The following is a 7,568-nucleotide window of genomic DNA, read 5'->3' as shown; positions in this document are numbered from 1 at the left end:
AATCCATGTGAAAGTCTCTTTCTGAGCCACAGTTGGTCTCACTCCAGGACTCCAGGAGTTGGTGATGGACTGGGAGGCCTGGTGTGCTGCGGTTCATGGGGTCACAAAGAGTCGGACATGACTGAGCAACTGAACTGAACTGAACTGAAGTGGCATGGATTATATCTTGTGGTCAGCAAAATCTTTTCAAGTTCCCCAGTCAAGTGGTCTTTACATTCAAAAGGTAGCTAGGGAGCCATGATTCCAAAGAGGAAAAGGCCTCAGTTAGAGGTAATTGTATGACAGGCCCGTTGTGGAGGGGGCGTCACAAGAAGCATAAGATGTCACAAAAGATGCTAATGGCTAACAGACAGCTTACTGTGTGCCAGGCAGCATGCTCAGTCCTTCACGTGGATTGTCTCTGTCAATCGTCTGAGCAGCCCTGTGGCAGGTGTGTGATGGTACGTGGATTGTCTCTGTCAATCGTCTGAGCAGCCCTGTGGCAGGTGTGTGGTGGTACGTGGATTGTCTCTGTCAATCGTCTGAGCAGCCCTGTGGCAGGTGTGTGGTGGTACGTGGATTGTTTCTGCCAATCGTCTGAGCAGCCCTGTGGCAGGTGTGTGGTGGTATTAATAGATGCTCGTGGTTTGTGGTCCCAGGCAGCACTCATACTCTGCTCACGAGTCCTGGTTTCTCTCTGGAAGCTATATTCCTCTCTGTTTCTGGTCTTGTTGGAATGGTAAATCAGCTGTCTCCCTCTCTCACTGTGGTACCCGAGGTTCCTTCAAATCACACTGTGAAGGCAAGGGAAAGTCCAGTTGGAATTTCCCTCTTCTAGAACTTGGAATCCTGAGCTTATCACTTGAGAGCAGAAGAATTCCTAGGACTGGATGATAGCTCCATTTCCTGGCGGAGATTGCCAGGGAACTTCTGTTCCTGCTCTGAGGTTGTCTCGAGCCTTCTCTTATCTTCCCTTTTGTGAGCAGCCCCACACCCTCCAGTGAATGTGAGTGGTCTTGAGTTCCAGTCTGTTTGCCTCTAGAGCCCAGGAATTTAACCGTTAAGCAGTATTGGAGAGAAACTCTCTGTTTCCTTGAAGGCCAGAGGTTCTAAGAGGCTCTGATTCTTAAAGTCTGAGAATGTACAATTCTAAAATATGATTAATGCCTCTTCTGTTCTTTTGGAGCTGGTCAGTGTTCACACCTGTAGGTCCTCCTCCCAAGTTAGCTGTTGGTCTGAGCTGTCTGCTGAGTTAGCAGCAGAGTGGGTGTGTAAGGGCTTTTAGACTCTAGCACAGCTGACAGAACACATCCCTTTACTCATTCTGGCTCCTGCCCACAGGCTCCTTGTAGTTGGCGCTGCCTTCCTGATCTGCCTGCTTGTTCACAGACCTGGGGTTTATGATCCTTGTAGGATAAATCTGCAGGCCACACGGGAAAAATCTGAACTTGAGCAAAAAGGGGAAGAAAACAGCACCTTGGACACTACAGAGTTTCTGCCCTGTTGGCAATCCCCAGAGAGACCTAGGAATGATCTATCCACTAAGCAGCAATGACTGGGATCTCACGGTAGCTTTGAGAAGCACTCCACAACCCATCTGCAGAGTGAAAAACTAGAAATGTTCCACCATATCACCACTGCTGCTGCTGCTGCTAAGTCGCTTCAGTCGTGTCCGACTCTGTGCGATCCCATAGACGGCAGCCCACCAGGCTTCCCCGTCCCTGGGATTCTCCAGGCAAGAACACTGGAGTGGGTTGCCATTTCCTTCTCCAATGCATGAAAATGAAAAGTGAAAGTGAAGTCGCTCAGTCGTGTCCGACCCTCAGTGACCCCCTGGACTGCAGCCCACCAGGCTCCTCCGTCCACGGGATTTTCCAGGCAAAAGTACTATCACCACTAAGTAGATATAAACAGATATTCATTTTAAGTGGTCATTCATTTCCTCAATGCTATTCTTCATTCAATGACATAGATAATTTGAATTGTGTGTGAACACAATACATTTTCCCCATATGAGACTCAATAAAATTATTTTAATTTTGGGCAAAAATTTAGCCCAATATTCCCTGAGTTGCCTTTTGCCAAAAAATACTGCTTACCTTTGGGTATCCTATAGGATTCTTCAGTATAGGAGCCTGAGTTTCTCCACGTGATCTAGCTACCGTGGCTAGCTTGGAAATTTGCAAACTTTTTTTTTTAAGCAATGGAATAATTTTCTTCGATCATAGTTTTATGTAGGACTATAATATACAAAACAGGTACGATAGAACTTCTCTCTTGAAGTGACCCCTGACCTGTGGCATCCCCCTTACTTTTCCTACCTGCATCCCTAAGGCAGTTCTGAAGAATCACAGGTGCTGAGGAGCCACTGGAAAACTACTGACCTAATTTGAACCAAAGTGAGCATGGGGCAAGTGGGCATCTGAACAGAATCTGGGCTAGAAAGTTTGCATTGTTCTTTTTCTCTATGTCTCTCTGTCTCTGCCTAGTGCTCCCTTCCTCGTTCCAAGATAAGGCTGAGGGAAACAAGAGAGTGGTTTTGAGAGATGAGAAAGGCAGGCCAGTATATCCTTTAAAGGTGAGATTCCAGGCAGAAGGTGGGAAGATGGAGTGCTGAGCTGGGCGAGAAGAGGCTCCCAGCAAATTCTCAGGATCCCTCAGGTGGACAGAAACTGGAAGAAGGGTAAAGAAGTTAAGAATAGGTGAGGGCAGCAGCTAAAAGACAGCCAAGGACAGGGTGTCACATGCTGAGCTGTCTGCAGCCCAGGGATTTACGTGATTCCCGGGCTTCCTTAGAGTAGGGTCAGACACAGCATAAGGGCGTTTGTACCAGAAGTGGCTGGTTCCTTTTGCTTTGTGTCTGTCCTCCTTGCCTTGCTTCTCGGGGTCTCTAAAGAATATACTCATCATTGGAGCCTCTGAATTTGGGTCAGTGAAAGTCAGAAACTGGCCAAGATTTTATGGTTTGCAAAATACCTTTCTATACATGACCTCATTGCTCCTCTGAGGTATGTTGGGAAGGTGTGTAAGAGGAATGTTACACAGCATCCAACGTCACAGAACACTGCAGATGCCACCCCTATGAGAAAGCAGAGCATAAATGAGGTAGGGAGAGGAAAACAGTACAGACAGGCTAATTGCTGACTCTCCTGTGTACGGCCTCCCACTTAGGCTTGGCCACCGGGCAGGATGGTAGCGGTTATACATTCCATTCCCAATAGGTCAGAATGGCTTTGTGCTAAGTTTCCTGGATCGTGTCACTCAAATGTGTCATGCGTACTTGGTAGTCATAGCACGTTGCTCAAGAAGGATGATCTTCTAAGCCAGAGGTCACACACTGTCTGCACCCGGTGGGTTTTGTTTGGTCTGCATCAGATTTAAAATTTTGAATTAGTTGCCAACACTAAAAAAAATTAGAAAATATAAACATCTGCATTTCTGGCTTTCTTGAAAAACTGGAGGATCTGACTATATTGGTTTTTTTACAACTGCCCTCTTTCCATGAGTCATGTATTCTCCACACCACCCAGAGACCCCACCCAGCCTGCTTACTTCTTTATGTGCCTTGAGTAGGCCCATGCACATTTGAGTTTGAGACCCTTGGCCTAGGTTTGTGTCTTATGTAACTTGGCATAGAGAACAGGGGTTGCAAACTATGGTCTGTGAGCCAAATCTGGCCCTCCACATGTTTTTATAAATGAAGTTTTATTGGGTCATATTGGCTGCTTTCATAGTACTCAGTGCAATGGTTACTTGCTAGAGAGATCATAGGGTCTGCAAATCCTAAAATACTTGCTATCTGGCCTGCAGAGACCCTATCTGATCCCTGATCTAGACCATGTTTTCTAAACAAAAGTTTTCACCTATCAGAGGAATTCTTACCAGTGTTCTAAACTAACTTCACTTTCTCTCTCTCCAGACTTTATTTATAACCTACCAAACTGACAGGGGAATTTGGCGACTGGTTGTTCCCTGGGTCTGAGTTATTAGGAAGTCATGCAATGTCAGTTTTAGTGTCTGGCCATGAGGCAGTTGGCTTCCTTTTATTTTCCCCTCATCTGTCATGGCCTCAGAAGAAGAACAGCACTACCTAGAATCACTGACATCCTGCTTTTCTGCAGACTCTAATTAGCCTTGCAATTATTAATTATGAGAATGTTAGCTTACATGTGTGTAGTGAAAGGGATTAACTCCACAGGATTCCTGCACCTTTTCTCACATTTCCTTCTCAAGACTGTCCTGCAAGGCAGGTCAGTTGCCCACTCAGCAGCTCTTCTTCCTCCCATATTCCTTGCTCTAGAGCCCAGCTCTAGGTAGTGACTGAAAATGCCAGAATCTTGCCTTTTGGCCTTCTACAGTGGCTGAAAGGATCCCACACTCCTGTTCTGGCTAATAACAGACAAGGGAAGTCTTCCTAGAGGCTCTGAAGGAATATTTTCCTTCCTCATAAGAAAGTGACATGTGCAAGAGAGACTTCTATGTCCCTTCTGTTCTGTTTGTGGGTGTGGCTCTGTGAAGATGTGATGCTTGGAGCTGCCGTAGCCACCTCTGGATATGAAGAGAGGTGTCAGTGATATGTGGAAGATGTTGGGAAGAAGAATGAGACAATCCTGAGTTCCTGGGAACATCCTTGAGCCTGGAGTCATTGTCTTCCAGATGGTTCTCATTGTGAGAGATACTAACAAAAGCTTCTTGTTAAAGCCACTTTGGGTCAGATACTCTTATTATATAGGCCAAAGTATCTTAATTTGAATGATCAGCTATTACCTCTAGTTTACATAATTTTTTGAAAGTAGCTAATATATATTTAGTTGTTCCTATGTGTTAGGTATTATTTTGAGTTCTAAATAGTGGCTCATTTAGTCTTTATAATGACACTAGAAAATAGGTATTATTCCACATGATATCACTTGTATCTGGAACCTAAAATATGGCACGATTGAACCTATGTACAAAACAGAAACTGACTCACAGACACAGAGGACAGACTTGTGGTTGCCAGCGGCGGCAGGGAGGGGGTGGAGGTTTGGGGTTGGTAGAGGCAACTATTACATTTAGAATGGGTGAACAGCAAGATCCTGATGTATAGCACAGGAAACTATATTCAATGTCCTATGATAAACCGTAATGGAAAAGAATAAGAAAAGATTATATATGTATAACTGAGTCACTTTTGCTGTACAGCAGAGTAAATCAACTAGACTTCAATTTTAAAAAGTACATATTATTATCCCAGTTTTATAGAGCAAAAAATGACACTTAATAAATGCTAATACTGCATGAGGTCACATACCTGGTAAGAGACAGAGCTGGGAATTAACCCAGTCTGGCTCTGGAGCCCATGGGCTTAATACTCTACTGTGCTCTCTCTCTGCACAGAAGAAAAGAAAACGGTCTGCTATCTCACAGCATCTGGTATATCCCTTCTTGGGTCAGACACTGCAACAGACCTTATACTTGTCCATCCTTATCAGACAGTGAGTGCTCCATCACTCTCCATCCTCATCACTTATTACAGCCTGGATCTTAGTGAGTGCTCAATCCTTGGACTGGATTCAAACCCCTTTGCTGCTCACCTGCTGCTCTTTGTTTCCCCTCTCAGCTGTAGGCATCAAACCATTGCCAGCCTAGAAAAGTGCAGGAAGGTACCCTGTGTCCTGTATCCTAATGAGGGACATTTCATGGTGGCCATGGATACATGGATTCTGGGCTTGAAGCCAGGCAGAATCAAGTTCAGTTATGGCTCTGCAACCTCTAGCTGTGTCACCATAGGAGAATCCTTTCCCCTCTCTGAACCTCAGTGTCCTTTCTTTTAAATGGAGTAACAATGACCTTCCACTGTGGTTGTTTTGATTATTAAAATGATAGAGGTATAAAATGCTTAACAAAATACCTGGCATCAAGTAATTACCCAGTTAATGGTAGATACTATTATTAGTAAGGTTGCTTTTTTATTCTTTTTTTAAAAGTCATTTTATAAGAGCTGTCTTTTAAAAAAAAATCGACTTGTTTCTTGGGTGTGCTGGATCTTCTTTGCTGTACGTGGACTTTGGACAGCTGTGGTGAGAGGGGCCTACTCTCTATCGTGCTGCACAGGCTTCTCATCGTGGCTTCTCTTGTTGGGGAGCACAGGCTCTATACTGAGCGGGCTTCAGCAGTTGTGGCGTCCAGGCTTAGCTGCCCCATGGCACATGGGATCTTTCCAGACCAGGAATCAAACCTGTGTCCCCTGCATTGGTAGGCAGATTCTTAACCACTGGACCCCCAGGGAAGTCCTGCCTTTTTATTCTTATTATCACTATGAGGCTGTTTGTGGAACAACATGTCTGTATGAGGTGAACCTGAAACCCTGGGAGTAAAGGAGGGGGCTCACTCTGGTGCTGACATAGAAGTCAGGAGAGCAGGATGCTAGCCCGGTTTGGGGATATCAGGGCCTTCCCTTTCTCTCTCTGGGCTTAGGTTTTCCCGCCTGTCAAATGCATGTATTTGCTGAGATGACCTCTAAGGACCTTTCCCAGGTCAGATAGGACACACTGTAAATTGCACCAAACACATCGGCCTGCTTTCTCTCCAGGACTCTGCACAGCTCAGGAGCTGTAACCGTCTCTGAGAGTCCTGATTCAGTCTTCTCCAAAATCAGCCAAGGTTGTATATGGGTTTCCAACCCATCAGCCACCAGCATGACCCAGTGCCTGGCACAAGGTACATGGTTAACAATTCTGAGTTGGATGAATGAACTCCATTGAGTGGATGAGTGGCACCTATGACCCCTGAAGTTTGGGCCAGTTTGGTTTCTTGTAGTATAAATATTTAGAATATAACCATTATTATGGTTTTTGGCAAGGGTGAATCACTTAGTCATGGTCATGGCCTTGAACTGAACCAAACTGTGAGCCAGCATAAGAATAAACTGCATTCAACCACTGACCTCAGAGCCAAAAGGAAACTGACTTTCTGTTGACCCATGAGCCAGGTTTGGTTTTGCAAGGAAAAAAAAAAATTATGAACAATCCAATACTTAGCAAACCCTGTTTCCTTCCTTGAATTTTCTTCTAAACCCTCAAATTGGGACAAAATTAGACCCTAAATAATCCCTGCTTATATTATTGCACAATATACTCAAATAATAATAATGTTACCCAACACTTGCAGGGCAATTAGTTTGTACTAAGTGCATTATCTCATTTAGTCCTGAAACCTATAAAGTAGGTCCTATTTTTATTCCTCTTTTACAAGTGAGGAAAATTTGACAGCTAAGTAACTTTTGCTAAGGTCACATGGCTATTAGGAGGCATGGTGGACATTCAGTAGAGGTCCAGTGGATTCCTCGGCATCAGTGACAGTACATTTAATGAGCATATGCTAGGAGGCAGTCACCGGGTTGAGCATTTTGCATGCATATGCTCAGCTAATCCCTACAGTAATGCTGTCTGCAGTGCAGTATTAGCTCCATTTTAGTGATGAAGAAGCAGAGCTTTTGGGAGATACGTAACCATCCTATAATTTGTGTGTGGTGGAGCCAAGTTATCTTTGGACAATGGCAGAGTTCAGAAAACTCAAGGGTAATAAAGAGGGAGAGATGTTTCCAA

This window comes from Bos grunniens, chromosome 7, assembly GCF_055505025.1.
Source record: "Bos grunniens cultivar Pamir isolate PY7600 chromosome 7, Bosgru_T2T1.0, whole genome shotgun sequence".
NCBI classification, from domain to species: domain Eukaryota; kingdom Metazoa; phylum Chordata; class Mammalia; order Artiodactyla; family Bovidae; genus Bos; species Bos grunniens.
The sequence above is the reverse complement of the archived record's forward strand: the minus strand, read 5'-3'. Positions refer to the sequence as shown.